We start from the raw sequence: 7,644 nt of genomic DNA, 5'->3' as shown, positions 1-7,644 counted from the left end.
AAGGATAGCACTAATACAAGTCCAAGTTCAGTCCAACAGTCTCAAGCTAGATTAATAAGGCACAATTCTTCAATTAGTGAAAGTCCAGAATTCAGTTCAGTCGCACAAATGCAAGAAGCCTCTAATTTTTTCAGTCATTCAATAAACTTACAAGTTAGCTTTTCCAACTTTCAGTTCGGCAAGCAAAACCTTTAACTGTGGCTACATCTCCAAGATTTCTCTGGTTACACCTTGCCAAGTATCTCTTCACAGCAGTGCTGCATTCTCTTCACTGCAATGCCATAGTCTATTCACAATCTTTCCACTACTATCATTGCTAGTTTTCACAGTGTACAAAGCTCTCTCTTTTATACTGGCCTCACACTTATGGATGATTTTTAAGACCATGTGTCTGCAGTTAAAATAGCTGGGGACCGTGCCCCTCAACAGGACCTAACACACTGGCTAGAAAAGCAAATTTTTATGAGTTATGACAACTTATTGTTTGCATTTCTGTTTTAGTTTCTTCTGAGGTTATACCTGGGATTGGGATTGATGGGTCATATGGTAATACTGTCTCTTTTTTAAAAAACACCAAACTGTTTCTCACTGAGATGGTGCATTTTACTTTGCCACAGATAATGTTTGAGAGTTCCATTTCGTCTATATTCTCCTTAACCCAATTATTTCCCCCATTTAAAAAATAATACTTCATCCTTTAATTCTTATTTTTAATACATGTTATAGGTTAATATATTTTATATTTATCATAAGAATTAGAGAAAATATTGGACTTATCAAGTGTTTAATTTACTTGGATCAATACCCATGGAATCAGCTTCAGGAAAGCAAATAATGTATTTAATTGGGAAAATCTGTTGCACAATTCTTCTTTAAAGCACTAATGAACAAAGTTGTCACTTTGAGACCTAATGTATGCCTAACCAGGGCCTTGATATTTTCAGTCACATCTTCTGCATGTGATCTAATATTTAGAAACTGTGTTGCAATCTCAAAGCCACATGGTTCAAAACTACCAGCTGCCCCGGGGGTAGGATAAGCAATCTCCTCTCATGTGATTTTCTGCCTCTGAAAACTCACTGGAGGGTCAGCTATGTTATGACTTTGACATAAAAATATGCATGTTAAACGTTGGACAATGAATAAATAATACTGAAGAAGATTAATGAGTTTTAGTAATAAGGTTGGTGAAAAATACCATGGATGTCACAGACTGCTAAAGTGAGTGTATCTATCTTGGAAGAAGGACTGCCAAAATACATCATAGAAGCAAGAATGTTGAAATTGTATCTTGTCGTCTTTGAACAGTTTTTCAGGATCAACTTGCCACTGGAGAAAAGACATCAATGGGGAATTAGAGAGTGAGCAGAGAGAAGGATGTCCCTTAGTGCAGTGGACTGCTGCAGTAGCTGCAATAATAAACTCAAACATAGTAATGATTGGGAGGATGTTACAGGGATAGGCCGTGGTACATGTTGTACGTGTTGATAGTTGTTGTTAGGTGCTCCAGGCTTAGCTGCAACTCACAGAAACCCTATGAACAATGGTCTGAACCCTGTCCTTCCTATGCTGTCCTCAACATCTCTGATATACGTAAGCCCTTTGTTATAGTCACTTTGTCAATCCATCTTATTGAGAATATTCCTCTCTTTCATCAGTCCTCCACCTTTCTAAGAATGATTTTTTTTTCTAAGAACTGTTGTTGTTGTTGTGTGCCATCTAGTTGCCCGCAACTCTAGTACCAGACCTCTGAACCCTGCCTTATCCTAAGACTGTCTCACTGACACCAACACACCTAATGACATTGCCCCAGTTACTGTATCAATCCATCTCATCTGGGGTTTCCTCACATTTCTTTACTTGATATTCACACAAAATAATTTTATTAACTAAGAAAGAGGAGGTAAAGAATGATGCTTAAACAACCAACAAGGAACTATGGTGGTGCAGTGTTTAAGCACTCAGATGCTAACAAAAATCTCAATAGTTTAATCTTATTAACTACTCCATGGGAGAATGATGTCACAGAGTGTTTTCATAAAGATTACAGTCTTGGTAATAGAAATGTCACATTGATCAAGGGTTGCTGCTGTTTGGTGCCATAGAGGCAAGTATAACTCATGTTGTTGTTGTTATGTGCCATTGAATATCCTGAAACTCATGGTGACCCTATCAATGTACAATAGCTCTGACCCCAGCCCTATTCTGAGCCAGTCATCCTGACTCTGACACACCTAATCCCATTGCCCCAGTTACTGTGTAAATTCATCTCATCCAAGGTCTTCCCCTTCTGCTCTGTCTTCCACCCTTCCAAGTATGGCATCTTTTCCAAGGACTGGTCCCTCCTGGCCACATACCCAAAATATGTGAAATAGAGCTTCAAAATATGTGAAATAGAGCTTCAACGAACAACTTGGTTTGACTGACTCCAAGATAGACCTATCTGTTCTTGTGCCTGTCCATGATATGTTCAATACTCTTCTCCAGTACCACAGCTCAAAGGCATAAATTCTTCTGTCATCTTTAGTCATTGTCCAGCTCTCTGATGCATAACAAACAATTTAAAAGACAATGGCCTTGATCAGGCACACCTCAGTCTCTAGACTAACATCATTTCTCTTTAGCACTTTGAAAAGGTTTCTGACAGCAGACTTCTGCAATGCAATTTATCTTGATTTCCTGTCTGCTTGTGCCAAGAGTATTGATTGTGGAGTCTAACAAGCTGTCATTGTTAACAATCTCAGTTTCTTCTTCATACCTCATGGTGCTACTGGCTAAGTGGTGAGAATTTTCTGTCTTCTTGATGTTAAACTTCAATTCACATTGCAGACCACAGTCCTTGACCTTGGGTATCGAATACTTGATGTCCCCCTCACTTTCAGCAAGCAAGGTTGTATCTTCTGCATAACACAGGTTGTTGATGAGTCTTCCTCCAATACTGAGTCCACACACTTCATAAAACCAAGCCTGCTGAATGATCTATTCCACAAACAGATTGGAAAGGTATGGAGAAAGGATGCATCCTTGATCACTCCCTTCCTAATTTTGAACCATGGAGTGTTTCCCTCCTCTATTCTAATGACTACCCCCTGGTCCAAGTATAGGTTTCTCATAAGCACAATCAAGTGTTCTGAGATTCCCATTCTTTTCATGGTTAGTCACAATTTGTTGTGATCTACACAGTCAAATGCCTTTGCATAGTCAATAAAATACAGATAGACACTCCTCTGGTGATCTTTGCTTTCAGCCAAGATCCATCTGAAATTGGCAATAATATCTTTTAGTGCCAGAGTCTCTTCTAAACCCAGCTTGTATATCTGGTAGTTCTTTGTCAATGTACTGTTCCAGTTATTTTTGTATAATCTTCAGCAGGATTTTGTTTGTGTGTGATATTAGTGATGGTGTTCAATGATTTCCACACTCTATCAGTTTAAATTTTTTGGGGATGGGACTACATAGAATGCTCTTCCAGTCAGCTGGCCTGGTAGCTGTCCTCTAGGTTTCTTGGCACAACCTGCCAAGCATATCCAGGTCTGGATCTGGTGTTGAAATATATCAATTGACATTCCATCATTTCCCTGGGGCCTTACATTTATTGCCATTTCCTTAACATCTTGGACTCCCTCCTGTATCACCATTGCCTTTAGATTATTTTGGTTTATGAAATTCTTCTATGTCAGCCAATTCTTTCTGGTATAGTGACTCTGTATTCTCCTTTCATCTTCTTTTAATGCTTACTGAGCCGTTCCGTAGTCTGTCCGTAGCATCTTTAAATATTGCAACTAGAGGCATCAATTGTTTTTAGCTTAAGAAATGCTAAGCAACTCTGTTCCTCTTGATTTTCTGACTCCAGCTTTTTGTACATTTCCTTGTAATCCTTTACTTTGTCTTCCCACACTGCCTTTGAAATCTTCTGTTCAGCTTCTTAATTTCTTTATTTCTTCCCTTTACTTTTGCTTCTTGGTGCTCTAGTGCAATATTCAGAATCTCTTTTGACATCCATGTTAGCCTTTTCTTCTTTATCTGTCTTTGTAATGATGTTTTGCATTTTTTTTTCTGGATGATTTCTTTGATGTCCTCCAACAGCTCATCTGATCTTTGTTCATTACTGTTCTAGGCCTCAAACCTGTTCTAGGGACTGGTGCCTCATAAAAACATGCAAACAGTCTCTAAGGAATAACCTGATTATGTTTTCTCCAAGATGTATTTGTTTGGTTTTTTGACAGTCCATTGGATACTGAGTACTTTTTCCCAACACCACAGCTCTAAGGTTATTGATCTTCTTCTGTCATTCTTAGTCATTGATCAACTTTTAGAAGCATAGCAAGTAATTATAAAGCCCATGACTTGAATCAGGTACCCATTAGTCTTTAAACTGATATTGTTATTTTGCACTTTAAATATGTTTTTGACAACAAATTTTTCAATGCAATATATCTTTTTAGTTCTTGACTCCTAGTACCAAAGCTGTTGATTGTGGAAGTAAGAGGAAATTGCTGACAATTCCTTCTTCATTTATCATGATGTTACCTATTAGCCCAGTAGTAAGAATTTTTTTGTTTACTTGATTTGAACTGTAACCCATAATTTTATTTTCTGCATCAAGAATTTTAAGTCCTTTTTTCTTTCAATAAGCAATTTAGTTTCACTTGCATGCTGCAAGTTGTTGATGAATCTTCTTGATACTCAATTCTTCTTTACAATGTCAAGCAAACATCTTGAATTATTTGCTCAGCCTACAGACTGTGTAAGTATGCAGAGAGGTTAGAGCCTTAGAGCACACACCTTTCTTGACATTAAACTATGTAGTATTCCTTGTTCTGTATAGACAACAACTTCTTAGTCTAACTATAGATTTTTCATGAGCATAATTGTGTATCCTGTGTTCCTATTCTTGTCAATATTAGCCAAAATTTTTTATACATAGGGCCACAATAATTCAGAACTGATTTAATGGCACAACAGTGTATATTGAATTGTGTCTCTCCAAAATATGTGCTGACTTCCTGGCCATTGTGGTTGTGACTATAGTTATGTTCAGAAATACATTTCCCCCTTTATATTAATGAGGGAAGGTCAGTGTAGGATATATCCTAAACCTAATCACATGTGAGTTATGAAAAGACCAGAAAAGAGGCAGAGACGAGAAGATATGAGAAGATAGTTGTGAAAGAGAAGAAGTTGTGCTCTGAGGTCACACCCTCAATCCATACTTCTACCCTCCTAAACTGTGACACAGTATGTTTCTGTTCTTTAATTCACTTAAATGTTTGGGTCTATGACAGAAGTAAGTAACTAAGACCATAAGTAAATAAATTACTCAACAAATTGAATATAGAAAAATATCAGTAATGTTATTATGATAGCTTATTTATACTACAAAATTTATCTGTCTTGAGTTAAATGTATCGTTTGAAAAGGGGCAGAGGAAATGAACAATTCTGTGCTTTGTGGGAATTTTTAAGAGCCCTACATTGGTTAATCTGAATGGCATGATGGAATAATCATCTCTAGCTCTAGAATATAGCATAATTTCCAATCCAAAGATATCCTTTAAAAGAGTCCTTTAAAAGCAGTAAGAATGACTTCAGCTTAAATATTTGTTTCTCAATCTTATATAAATTATGGACTAGAAGGTTATAACACTAAATTTGGATAGATGTTGGTAAAATTTATTTATGATGCATCTGAGTTCTTAGTTCTTGACCTCATTTGACCTATTATCTCCTACAAAGTCTAATCAGACAATCAAAAGAGTTTGTTTAAACTTCGTCTTTTGGAGTAAGTGAGAGAAAGCTTGTGTACCATGATTTATTATTTGATAGACTTTTAATTCTTTATTTTATTCTCCCCAAAAAAGAAGAAAACTTCAAGAGGATAATTTCTTTGACAAATAATAGTAAATGCACATGGTAGCAGTTTTCTATCATTTTGCCTCTATATATGATTGTCTTGAAAATCTATCATAAAACCATCTGGGTAAGGACAAGGAGAACTGGATGATCAGTTTGGCAAAATAGGACCCAGAAGTCAGAGAGGCGCCAATGTGACATTACCACGAAGCATAAATCAGGAACAAATATGTGGGATGTGAGACAATTTCCACCCTAATTTTCAAAAGTGACTGACATTTAAGGGAAAAAAAGAGTAAAAATCATTCCCAATCTTGAGATAGTTATTCTGCTAGTCACCTTTTTATTTTAAAGTAGAAAATAATTTAATAGTATTCTTCCATTTGGGAAATCAAGACTTTATAATAAAAGTTCCTTCTATGGCTCAATAAATGGCATTTTATAAAGAGGAAAAGAGATGATATTCAAATGCTTCATATTAAATTGTTCTTGACTGCATATTTATTTTCAGCATTTTATAATACTTTATAAACATTATTTCTTCCAGTCATGTTGATTTTAAGGACTTGAGGGAAAATACACTAATTTCTCTGGACCTTAAGTATCAATTTTAGAAGAATAATAATCTTTACTACCTTGAAAATACTGTAGAATAGCAAAGAGGTCCAGAATACTGACTATCAAGATACTCTGTCTGAGTTTGAATTTTCATATGTTCATTAATAGCTTGTTTTTGTTGTTAGTTGCAATCAAATCCCTTATAACTCATGCAATCCTACATACAATAAAACAAAATATACTCAGTCTTGTTCCTTCTTCATAATTACAATGGTTTGAACCAATAATTGCAGCCATTGCTCATCCATCTCATTAAGAATGTTCTTCTTTTCCACTGACCCTCGACTTTCTCGTGCATCATCTTCTCAGCAACTGATCCTAATAAAATGCTCAAAACATGTAAGATGAAATCTCATCATCCTTGCCGCTAAGGAGCATCTTGAATGCTTGTTTTTTGACTTTTTGTTTGTTTGTTTGCTTGCTTCATATCTGTTATGAATGCTTGTCTGTTATTTGCCTGTCTGGTATATTTAGTATTCTTTGCTAACACCACAATTTAAAGAAATCAGTTTTTCTTTGTTCTTTTTTATACAACTTTTGAATGCATATAGAGCATTTGAAAATACCATGACTTAGGTCAGGAATGCTTTAGGCCTCCAAGTGCTAGCTTTGCTTTTCAGCACTTTAAAGAAGTATTATGGAAAGAATGTTCCTAATGTAATATATTTTGAGTTGTTTTTTCAAAGTTGTAATTTTAGTGAAAGTTTACAGAAAGGTTGAGTTTTCATTCAAGCCCACAGATCAAGAAAAAAATTATTTGGCAAAGATATATCTGTTAAGATATCATCCACCAATCCTAACGCCATGCTTCTCCTCATAGAGCCCAGCCTCTCGGATAATCTGCTCTGCATACAGATTGAAAAGGTATGGAGATAGGACACATCCCTGGCTTAAACCTTCCCAATTTTGAACCATGCAGTGTTGCCCTGCTCTGTTCTGATGACTGCCTCTTGGTCCAAGTATAGGTTTCATATTAGCACGATTAAATGTCCTGGGATTCCCATTCTTCTCAGAGTCAGCCACAGTTTGTGATGATCCACGCAGTCAAATGCCTTTACGTAATCAATGAAACACAGATAGACATTCTTCTGGTATTCTCTGCTTTCAGCTAAGATCCCTCTAACACCAGCTACAATATCCCTAGTACCACGACCCATTCTAAACCCAGCCTGGA

This window comes from Elephantulus edwardii, unplaced genomic scaffold, assembly GCF_000299155.1.
Source record: "Elephantulus edwardii isolate Elephantulus edwardi_28Jun2011 unplaced genomic scaffold, EleEdw1.0 scaffold00013, whole genome shotgun sequence".
NCBI classification, from domain to species: Eukaryota; Metazoa; Chordata; class Mammalia; order Macroscelidea; family Macroscelididae; genus Elephantulus; species Elephantulus edwardii.
Note: the sequence above shows the minus strand (reverse complement) of the source record.